Here is an 11,413-nt window from a genome sequence, read left to right as displayed (position 1 = left end):
GATGAGGGAGGTACACGATGAATTCGACATTGTGCGTAAAAAATAGTTATTTTCTCTTTATTGATTATTTTATTGTATTTTTTTTTAAAGCTTATTTATTTTGAGAGAGACAGTGATAGCACAAGTAGAGGAGGGGCAGAGAGAGAGAGAGGGAGAGGGAGAATCCCAAGCAGGCTCTGCGCTGTCCGTGCAGGGCCCGACACGGGGCTCGAACTCACGAAACCACGAGATCGTGACCTGAGCTGAAACCAAGAGTCAGACGCTTAACCAACTGAGCCACGCAGGCGTCCCACTTTATTGATTTTTTTTTTTAAAGTTTCCTAGGACACGGGAAATTTCTATCTCAATTCAAAAAGGGAACATTTCTGAGACTTTTATGAAACGGATCAAATAGTTTTGCCTTCAAAGGGAGACGAGTGACATCTTAGCACTCTGGAGGTTGACTTGTGGCTCGTATAAGCCCCAGCTCTGAGGAGTCTGCTAGAAATCCTGCTAGCAGCAAAATGCTGCCATGCAATAAGGGCATAATTACCTCGATGTTTGTAAAACTCCATCATCCCCTCTATGTAGGCCCATTGCACAGATGTTTAAATACCTTCAAGCTGTGTGTTCATATGTACAGCTAATAACTCCTAGCCGTGGTTCCCCTTTAAATAAAGCCAACAGTAACCAGGAGATATGCTTGGCAGAGGAGTGTTCCCCTGTGTAAAACATCATTTATTTTTAGTTTATTGCAGAGAAATGTGGGTGGGTGGGGGTGCTTAGAAAATAATTAAAAGTGTGTGCTTCCTTATAACATGCTATCTCTACTAACTGAACTTCTAACCTGACATAAATACATTGCATACTGTAACCTGTTTCTCCTGATTATTAACCTTGAGTGTGGCAACCTATAAATCATTCCCGAAACAGCTGGCGCTCAGCATTGCCCCAAAGGTATATGATTACGATCGTTTTATATATATCTTGGTATGCAGACATGAAAAATTCATTGAAGAGGTTGGTATTGTAAGACTCATTGTAATGAATTTTCTCAAAAACATAGATCATGCTTAAAATAGGTGTCTGCTTATTATAATGCAGCCATTTATATCTTCTTGAATTACCTTGCCCATAGCTCAGCCATTTTCTTAAAGTCAAACACGATGATACCTAAACAGATTTACGGCAGTCACTTTGCCCTGCTTAAAAGTAGAAGTTTGCTTTTTTTCCCCCCTTTTGGTATTAATGCCTACCGAATCCAAGGGTACAGTGTTCTTCATTTTTTAAAGGAATCATTTGGAAGGTCATTCCTTACAGGCATCCCCATTTACTTGGGTCTGTCAACCATGAACACGTAGAGCCTTGAAACCCCAGAAAGCGTTATGCTCCTCAGACTTACCAAGATGTTCCAATACTCTCTCGAGAACAGTTCGTATCAACATTTATTGGAATCATAAAATCCTACAGCTGGAAAAGTCCTCAAATGTCAATGAGGTCTTCGATGGGCAAATGGAGCAAACCAGGACGGTGCTGACTTCTTCGAGGTCACGCATCTGGCGAGGGGGAGGTTCCAGATTTGGAGCCACGTCTCAGGTTTATGATGAGAACAAAATAATCCCTTGGAGAGTGCTTTCTGGGTGAGGGTACAGTGTGCTAAATGCCCAGTGTGCTAAATTAACCCAGTGTCCTCACTTGCAGGCTTCTTGAAGCGGGCGCTGTCCTCACCCCCGTTGTCATCCTCGTCATCACCATCATCTTCATCATCACCATCATCCTCCCTTTTCATCTAGCACAACAGGCCCAGAGAGAGGGTGCAGCTTGCCCCGGGGCAAACGGCCTGTAATTGGCTGAGCAGGATTCAGCCGGACTTACTCCAGCCTGAATCTACATTTCAACCACGACATTCGCCCGTGTTTTCCTTCCGCGAGGTGGTTTCTTACCGTTTCCTATTCTGATGTGTGTGGCCAGACTTGGAAACTATTACTGTACGAATTGATAAAAAAAAAAAAACACAGGGTATTAGTTTGCTAGCGCGGCTGTAACAAAGTACCACAGATCGGATGGCTTGAACGAATTTATTTTCCCACAGTTCCAGGGGCTAAAAGTCCAGGACGAAGGTATCGTCAGGGTGGGCTCCTTCTGAGGCCTCTCCTTGGCTCGTAGACGGCTGTCTTCTCCCGGTGTCTTCACAGGTCTTCCCTCTGTCCACGTCTGTGTCCTAATCTCCCCCTCTTGTAAGGTCACCCGTCATTGCAGATTAGGGTCCACCCGTATGGCCTCGTGTTACCTTAATTACCTCTCTAACGACCCTATTTTAAAATACAGTCACATTATGAAGTATTGAACGGAAGGACTTCAGTCCAGGAAGGCAGGGGACACCACTCAGCCTATACCACGCAGTGGTGTGAAAATCAAAAAGGCTCAGTACCTATAGGTGTGTAAAGCTTCGTCCTTTACCAGGGGTGAGCTGTTAACATCAGCAAAGCCTTGGTCTCCGTGTCTGTTTAAACTCAGCTTCGGAAGACAAGAGCCGGCTCCTGCAGAGGACCTGTTTGCCGGCATTTCACCCACTCCTCGGGGCCCAGGGCCCGACCCCGGGGTCCAGCGGAGTCTGCTTCATCCACCCGTCACCGCACGCAAGGCTGTCACTCCTGTGTGGGGCCCCCGCGTTTGGGACTGAGCAGCATGGCGGCAGGAGGAAATGTGGACTCCTCAAAAGGCCAGCGACAGACGCAGAGGCCTTTTTCCTTTGGCGGGAGCTCCCTCCTCATAAGGATGGAAAGCTGAGAGCAACTCTCCAGGGCCTTTTTGATTGGGGTTTGGTTTCATTTGTGTCCCAAAGGGCAGATGAGAACAGGACTGGGTGTCCTGGGCGTGCAGCGGCCAACGGGGGCCCAGGAACCTGGGTTCGCTTGGCAGGGACGCCATTCAGGTCCCAGAAGTCAGACAGCAGTACACGGACTCATTTCTGTCTTCCAGATTTGTGTGAGGGCAGAGGGGAAAGGCCTAAAGGTATATTACATTGCCTTGAATTTCTTTTCTTTTCTTTTTTTAAAGTAAGCTCACTGCCCCAAGTGGGGCTTGAACTCATGACCCCAAGATCAAGAGTCGCCCCAGATTGCCCTGAATGTCTATCAGCCTCCACGCTAATGAATGAGGGAAAGAATTCATTCCACTCAAACAAACACACAAGTCACACAAGAACTGGGCCGATACAATGGGGACAACCTTCTCTGCGGGCCCATCACCATGCAGGGACACTGTGCACAATAGTTGACATTGTGGACGTGTTTACTTTGTGCCAGCTCTGCTCAGTAGTACACGCATTATCTCATTAAGTCTTCCAAACAGGCCTGTACCGGGCACGCTGTTACCCTCCCCGAGGCGGCCATGACTGCAGGCCCTTACACGACGGGGAGAGGAGGGCCTCCCCCGGGCAGCCTGTGTGGGGGGGGGGGTTGGGAGGGGGGGGATACTCAGCCTAACTGCGAGCTGGGTTTTCCTCTTCACGGGCTGGCCTTTCATCACTTCTCCATTTCTAAGTGGCATGGAAAGAGAGCCCCAATCAACAACGCGAGTGGAATTTTCTGCCTCTTTCTCACTACCCTCTCAAAGAGGGAGTCACAGATGCTTTGAGGACCACATGAAACTCAGGGACACTCTCTCCAGAAAAACACACACACAATCGTGCGTCAACTTCTGGAGACGTGGGGCCACCTTCACCTCCCTGCCACAAAGCCCAACCCGGGGAGCCAAGAATTCCAGTTGAAAAGTTTCTAACCTCTGCATGCCTTGATGTTCTTAGTAATAGTGCTGCACACACAGCAGGTGAGACCTCGTTATAGGTCTCTCTGGAGTATTTGCTTTTGCAACCGTGTTCATGTTTCTTTGATAAAAATGACAAATATAAGACTCATCGTTGGTTTCAAAAAGGGGGCGGGGGCGCCTGGGTGGCTCAGGCGGTTAAGCATCTGACTTCGGCTCAGGGCGTCTCATGGTTCGTGAGTTCGAGCCCCGCGTCCGGCTCTGTGCCGACAGCTCAGAGCCTGGAGCCTGCTTCGGGTTCTGGGTCTCCCGCACTCTCTGCCCCTCCCCCACTCGACTCCGTCTGTCTCTCTCTCTCGAAAATAAACATTAAAAAAAAAAAAAGAATCCTCGTTTAAAACATGATCTTTCAAGAAGCAGACCCCCACCTGTTACTGAATCATAAAATCAATGAGGACAGGCCTGATCACTTATTTTTTACTGAAGTAAAACACAACAGAAATGATTCGAGTATATTAGAGGGAGTGAGGCCATGCTGTCTCTTGCGAAGCTTTGGGGAAAATTACTCATATTCCAATATGAATACGTGCGACATGCCAGTGTGAGTTGCATTTGTCTCCAGCTGGAGCACCAGAGCCCCGTGAAGGCTCATACGCAGCCTGACTCCCCACTCCCGGCTCGGCCCTGCGCTCGGCCCGACATCGGCCTCATCTCTGCAGATGTTCCTTACGGACCAGATCACTCCAGCCACTCTGTCAGTGCTTCTAGACTCCGTTCTCTGAAGCCGTCTTCTTTTGGAGCTCATTAGATGATGGTTTTAAGGTCAACGTGTGTTGTCCATTCAGAGCCAGACGCTAAAGATTTGGCATCTTCGCTATTAGTATTTTTGGGTTTTGTTTTTAATTTTTGTGAGAGACAGAGAGAGAGAGAGAGAGAGAGAGAGAGAGAGAGAATCTGAGTGGGGGAGAGGCAGCGTGAGAGGGGGAGAGAGGATCTGAAGCCGGCTCTGTGCTGACACGGCTTTTGCGATGGCGAGATCGTGACCCGAGCCGAAGTCGGACGCACAGCCAACGGAGCCACCCAGGCGTCCCCGCGTATTCACTATTTGTAATCCTCACGCGACACTACAGGGAAGGCTTGATCACGATTGGTGCTATTTTTTATTATTCCAAATTTACAAACGAAGGTGATGCTCAGAGAGGAGTCCGAGCTCTGGCAGGGCTGGGCTGCCAGACTGTGTAGGGTGGAGTTCGTTCCCCTCTTGGTGTCAAGAGTGTGGTAGAAAGGTCTCTGAGTTTGGGGTCCGAAGACATGCCTGTAAGACCCAACTGAGCCACCTGCAAGCGTTGGGTCCCTGAGATTTAGTATCTTGAATCTCTCGAGTCACAACTGACCTGCGATTTCAAAGCTGCATCCGCTGAGATAATGCACGCATGCTTTGAAATCCGTAAGTTGCAGCCAGCTATGTGTTATTTGTATAAACTACGTCAGCGACATGCGAAGGCCCTTGAGAGCAAGGATCCTGACTGCCTTCTTTGTCCCTCACCCCCACCCCCCAGCACACCCTCCAGCTGCACATGAAATATTTGCCAATTGATTGCTGCTTAAGGACAAGAATGATGCCTATTATTCCCTTTCTCTAGCCAGCTTTAAAAAAAAAGTGTCCTTAATACACAAAAAGACTCCCTGACATTTGTCCTTGAGAGAGAGGAGGCTTCATGGAGGAGGCACAACATGGCCGCCTTGAATCCATCAAGCAAGAGAGTCTAAGCCTTGAAGGAAATCAGCCTGTGGACGCTGGCGGCAAGGATGCTATTCTCGACCGCCGCTGAAGCCATTTTTCAATCGCTCCCGGTGGCACCTTCGGGAGAGGTGGCGTCAGGACCGTGTTCACGCGGGAGAGGCTGATGTGCAAGTCGTTTCAGCTAAGTTTCTGAATTTTGTGGGGATTTTTTTTTTTTTTCTGGCAATAACTCAGAAGCCTAGATGGCTCGCCTTCAAGTACAAGAAGATTAGTTTCAGCCGCTCGTGCTCTGGGTGAGGTTGTCAGGTGCGGGGAGCTACAATTACCTGGAGCCGAGGACCACCAATCACGTCCCCCTGCCCTGTCCCAGGACCCATGGGCTCGGGATCTTCGTGATTATTCCATACATTTAGCCACAGCCGACAAGCAACTGGCTAGGATAATCTGTACAGCTATTAAAGCTCGAGTGGGCCCCGTCCCTCGGGTTATGGTGGCTATGTCAGCGTCCCCTTGAGGGCAGGGAGGGCCACCACGCTCCGTACCACCCACGGGGCTAAAGGGGTCGCATCCACACGCACCGATTGCGCGCGCGCGGCCGGCAGCATGGCATCGCCATCCACCCTGTCCTCCCTGTCCTCCACGCGGTACCCGTAGCATCGCTTCGGAAGCCACCCCGACTAGGCTTTTCTGATGACGAAAGCGTGGGACTGTTGGGGACCTGCAACGTTTGAAACTCCGCTGGAGATGCGTCTTGAGCTCCACCCACATAAACACGTGATTCTCAAAGTTGCTTTTCTGCTTGCAGGTCCTTTACACCTTGGCCTCCTAGTTCCTTCCCACCATTGACAGGTCAGTTGCTGTTCCTTCGGCCTGTTCCCAAACCACATTAAAAACTCGCAGAAATACAAAGGGCTTTTGTTTCCCGACATCATCAACAGCAAGAGGAAACGACTGATGCTTGTCCCTCCCCAAGCAAGAGACGGCGTTTTGGGACGTTTTTTCGGCTTTAATCCTATGCATTCTCCCTCCCCCTCCATCCCATGCGTTGTGATGGCCCATGGAATTCTTCTCTCCAGAGCCGGCTGGGGGCCGAGGGGCAGAGCCCAGCCCATTGTCATCGCGTTGCCATTGCTGTAGTTACTCTGTTTTCTCTCTCAGAACACGCGGGTTCTGAGCAAAATGGGGGGAAAGGGAGATTTGGGGGGACGGTTTTACATAACCCTGCAGGCTATTTCGAGTCAGCCCGGCTGCTCCCCAGAAGCTGGCCATGGCCGAAGAAGCCGACACCGAGGGGCTGAGAAACAGGCCAGCTCCGTCCAGGGGAGAACAATGCCTCCGCAGTCAGACACAATGGCCGCCTCTCATTTTCCAGGAACTCTTACAATAAGATGGAAAGGGTCCTGGAGTTGCCTCACTGGGCCCCCAGCTAGGGAGAGAACATTAGCTCGGCAGCTACAGATATGCAAATCTGCTTTGAGTGCTCCCGCAGCCCGGGGAGGCCTGGGGGGTTGGGGGGAGGCTGAAGAAGCACTCCCGTCCTGCGGGGCCCATCGCCTATCCTTGTGGGGACCTAAAGTTCCAGGCTTAGCTGGGCCTGCCTTTTAGGGCCAGATACAAGGCTCGCTAGCCAGAGATCCTAGAGAATAAGCTCCAACCACTGTGGGAAAATACTATCACTCAGTGGCACAGGTTCTATCATAAAATCAGCACGGTTGTAACGCATGCTCGTAATTGCTTAAACTGTTTTGTTGTTGTCTGGCAGCATGAGATTCTGGCAACTTCTGGTTTGTTCTTCTTCAGATCATGACATCAGTGGTCAGTAAGAGCGTGTAGCTTACTTTACTTTAGGGTTGGGGTTTTTAAGACGGCAGACCTAAGTTAACACGAACGGCAGGTTTTTACTGAAGACCGACAGTCCACCACCAGATAGAGCTTACGCAGGAGAAGCCTAGATTCTAGCTCCCTCCACACTTGTCTACTCAGCCTTGGGCAGTGACCCACCTCACCAGCTAAATACGGGTGGTGGCAAGACTATTGACCTCCCCCACTGGGGTGTGGTGTGGATTAGCTCACAGGTGCCTTTCAGCGAACAAAAATGCTGAATTCTAACATGTCAAGAGCTTCCTGACTCCCGAGGAAACACGGTCCAACACGTCCAACAGGATGAATTTTCTGTTCTAAGATGTGACGTGTATTCTCCCGACTATTAAATTTACAGCCCGCTTAGGTTTCAGTCACCCAGCCCACGTCCGAGTTGAAGTCTCTCGAACTGTGGCTGACAATGACCAGGTGGTCTGGGCTGCGACTGGGGAGACACCAATGGACTTAAATAACGGTCTGTAAGCATCTGGAGGTGGGTTCTGCCATGTTTGTTCAATTGATAAAACTTTCAACCGGCTTAGGAGCTGAACAAATTATACAAGTAAATGGTTCTGAAGATAAAGATGTCCGATGAAAGAATACTGTATTTGAAGTTTTAATTGTCATCACCCTAGTCTTCAACTTCATTTAAATTACATGGTAGACATTCATTCAATAAGGAGATGGAAATTAAAATTCAACTCTACATTCGCAGATTCAAAGTAAGATCTGCAGATCCACAGACCCATTAGAAGATTAGAGCTACATTGCCAACACGTATACACAAGGAGTTGTTTTAGTTTTGGTTTAGAGACTCAAGAATAAGAACGGGTGCAGAGAAGAAGGTTAAGGAGAAACCTTAAAACATACAAATGACGTAAACAGTCCAAAATGCTTTGTAAATCATCCTGACCCCCGCCACAAAAATCTCCGAATTGGGTGGCTCTCCCAACGAAAAAATTCAATGATGAAATGCTTTTCACTGAAGGAGTCTTAATGTTAAATATTCCAGAAGGCAATGTATTCATCTATTTTGCCAAATGTAGTTTACTTTCCTATAAAATGTCTATAAACCTGTGGTAAATCTTATCTGTGCTAAGAAAATACATAAAATTGCTCATTAGAGAGCCCAGTTGAATGAATAAGATATATTCTAACTTTTAAGTGCTTGTTAGTAGAAGTCATTTACATTGTTTTGCTTCCTAATTTAAATTTATTGATGGCTCTGGAGGCACAGTGAGGTTCACCGCGTGCACACATCACTTCAACAATGCGCGGACCTTCTTAACCGCCCCTACCTGTTAGAAATAACGTCTGAGAACTCTTCGCAAAGATAATTAACAATTTTCACTGGAGAGAGAATTTTGTAACAGAACACGGAAGGAAAATTTTCTGGCCCTAGTATCTTTTCTTGTCACGTTAATCCTGGAAATCCTTAAAAAAAAAAAAAAAAAAAAAAAAGCATCGCAAACGTTGGTTTCACCTTTGGATAGACTTCAGAAGAAGTAATCCCCAAATTAATTCAAATTATTCCCACAATTTAAATTGGAGGCTCTAGGTCTCTGAAATGTATCCCAAACGGCTTTCCACCTCCATTAGCATCCACTTCCACCTCCAGCCGTCTCCCGGCTACAATTCCCAGCTCCTCTTTACAAGCCATTTTTTTCACATGGCAGCCATGGTGATTCTTTCAAAAATACGAATTTGATCATACCGCTTTCCTGCCCAAAACCTTCCAAGCGCTTTCTACAGCACCTAGAAGGAAATCCGAACCCTCCGACAGGGCCGTCCTGGTCCCTGCCTCCTCCCTTTTCTCCTAGGTAGACAGGCTGCCCGAGAAGACCCTTCTTCCAAGCTCAAACTCAGGGTCTTTGCACTCGGCTCTCCCCTTCGCCTGGAACATTCTCCAACCAGATCTTCATCTGGCTCCTGCTTCTCCTCACTCAGCCGGTAAACAGAGCTGCCCTCTCCACAGCGCCCCTCCCTGACCACCCCCTTACATTATTTAATAGTCTGCCTTGATCTATAAAAGTTTTATCTGTAATCTGCTTATCACCTGTCTCTCTGCCTACTCGAATGTAAGTTTCGTGACAGCAGGGGACTAGTCTGTTTTGTTGTGTTTCCGTGGCGATAGTCTCGCCCCTGAAACTGCATCTAGCACACAGCACCCCACAAATGGCTGGTGATGAACGTTAATTATGCTAGCTCAGCAGTTAAGTGCCTGGGCTTTGGAGCTGGATCAATCTGGGTTCAAATATCAGGTTTGCCACGTACTGACTCTGAGGCTTGAGTACGTTTGTCTCTTTCAAAGACTTGATTTCTGTATCAAATGGGAATATTCATGGGGCAAGATAGACCCAAATTTAAACGAAGTCACCAGGACTCAAGTTTCCCTCGTCCGAGCTCATGCTGTTCTACCTGACACAGGCTTTCTCTTAATTCCCAGTCTGAAATTTAAGATCCCTCGTGGAAAGGTGAGGGGGGTGGGAAATGTAAAAATACAGAAGCCCCAAACACTTCAAAACATCATCAGACAATGATTTTCTTTCAGAGACCGAAGAGTGCAGTATCGCAGAAGACCTTAGGTAGGCTCTGATGTCAGACTGCCTGGGTTCCAACCCACTGCCGGCCAACTCCAAAACCTCTGTAAGTCTCAGTTTCCCCGTGGAAGAAAAGCACTTCCCTCACGGAGAAGTAAGATTAAGCGGCAAAGCCACGGAAAGCACTCGGCACTCAGTACGTAACGGACACTGAGCGCACAACGAACGCTAGTTAACGAAGCATCAGGCGGAATTCCAAATGTTTCTTACTTAGGTCAATTCAAGATCTATCACCAAGAATTCATTTCGTTAGAAGAAATAAAAAAATGCATTTTCCAACATGGAAGTCTGAATGACTTTAAAGCCGTGTTAACAAATAAATCCCAGATAATGCAGAGCCAGCTGGCGGCCCGTCTCTCAAGTCAGGGCTCCTTCTGGCCACAAGCAACTGACGCCTTTGCTCTTGGCATTTTCTTCTCTGACAGAGAGTCACATCGCACGTTTCAGCTACACAAGGTCATAGGAAAACTCCCAATACTATCAGTATTTCAGAAAAAGACCCTTTTAGGACTCATTTTATTAAATAGATCCTCCCTACCTCAGGTCTTCTTTTAAGGCTTAAAAAAAAAAAAATCTTCGCTTTAAATATTTAAACTCCCTACACTTTGTGCAGATCTAGTCTCCCTCCCCCCCCCCCCCCCCCACCACGTTCAAAGAATTTCATTTCAGAAGATACTCTCTTCAAGGCACTTTTTCCTCCAGTGCAAACTACCCATTTTTTGACTTTCGAGAGAGAATAGTAATGATGGTGGAGAAAAGCTACCATAGGGTCTCCAACATGGAGGCTTCAGGCTGTTCCTTTTCCAGAATCGTACGGGCAGATTTTCTCCTCGGGATAGAAATCAACCAAACCTTGGTGTCTGTAAGGGACCTAGACAAACCGTCTCGCAGCACATCCGGTCGGGCACGGACTGCGAGGGCGCGGAGGGCGCGGAGGGCGCGGAGGGCGGCAACGCAGACCAGCTCATCCACGTCCTTCCCTCTCCTCTCTAGCTGCATGGAAATGGAGCTTTGTGTTCGGTCAGGTGACATGAAAGGTGAAAACAGTAGCTCTCAAATTACATTTAACCTCAAATAGCAAAGGTCACGAAGGAGGGCACAGATCGGCAGCTCCCGAGACTGCACGCGTGCGCACGCGGTGGCTTAAGCGGGCCTCTTTTAATCCCACATGGGTTTTCCACACCGTTTCTGGCATCAAGCACCGGCCCGCAGGACACCAGAGCGCCTTTGTGTCCCTTGCTGACACTCCGGCATTGTGTTTTCCTACCCATTAACCAAGGATAAATGACCTAGATATTCTGCCTATTAAAGCCTCATTTTTCTTTTGCCCTTTTGTTCTTTAGTGTACCACATTATCAGACGCTGCACACATTTTAAAGTATTCTCAGTCTCAGATGCCCTTTTGAGGGAGTAATAGGAGGTTTTTGTCTGTGGTTCTGCGGAGATATCTGGAGTGGAATTA

The sequence above is a fragment of the Panthera tigris genome, chromosome F2 (genome assembly GCF_018350195.1).
Source record: "Panthera tigris isolate Pti1 chromosome F2, P.tigris_Pti1_mat1.1, whole genome shotgun sequence".
Classification (NCBI taxonomy): domain Eukaryota; kingdom Metazoa; phylum Chordata; class Mammalia; order Carnivora; family Felidae; genus Panthera; species Panthera tigris.
Note: the sequence above shows the minus strand (reverse complement) of the source record.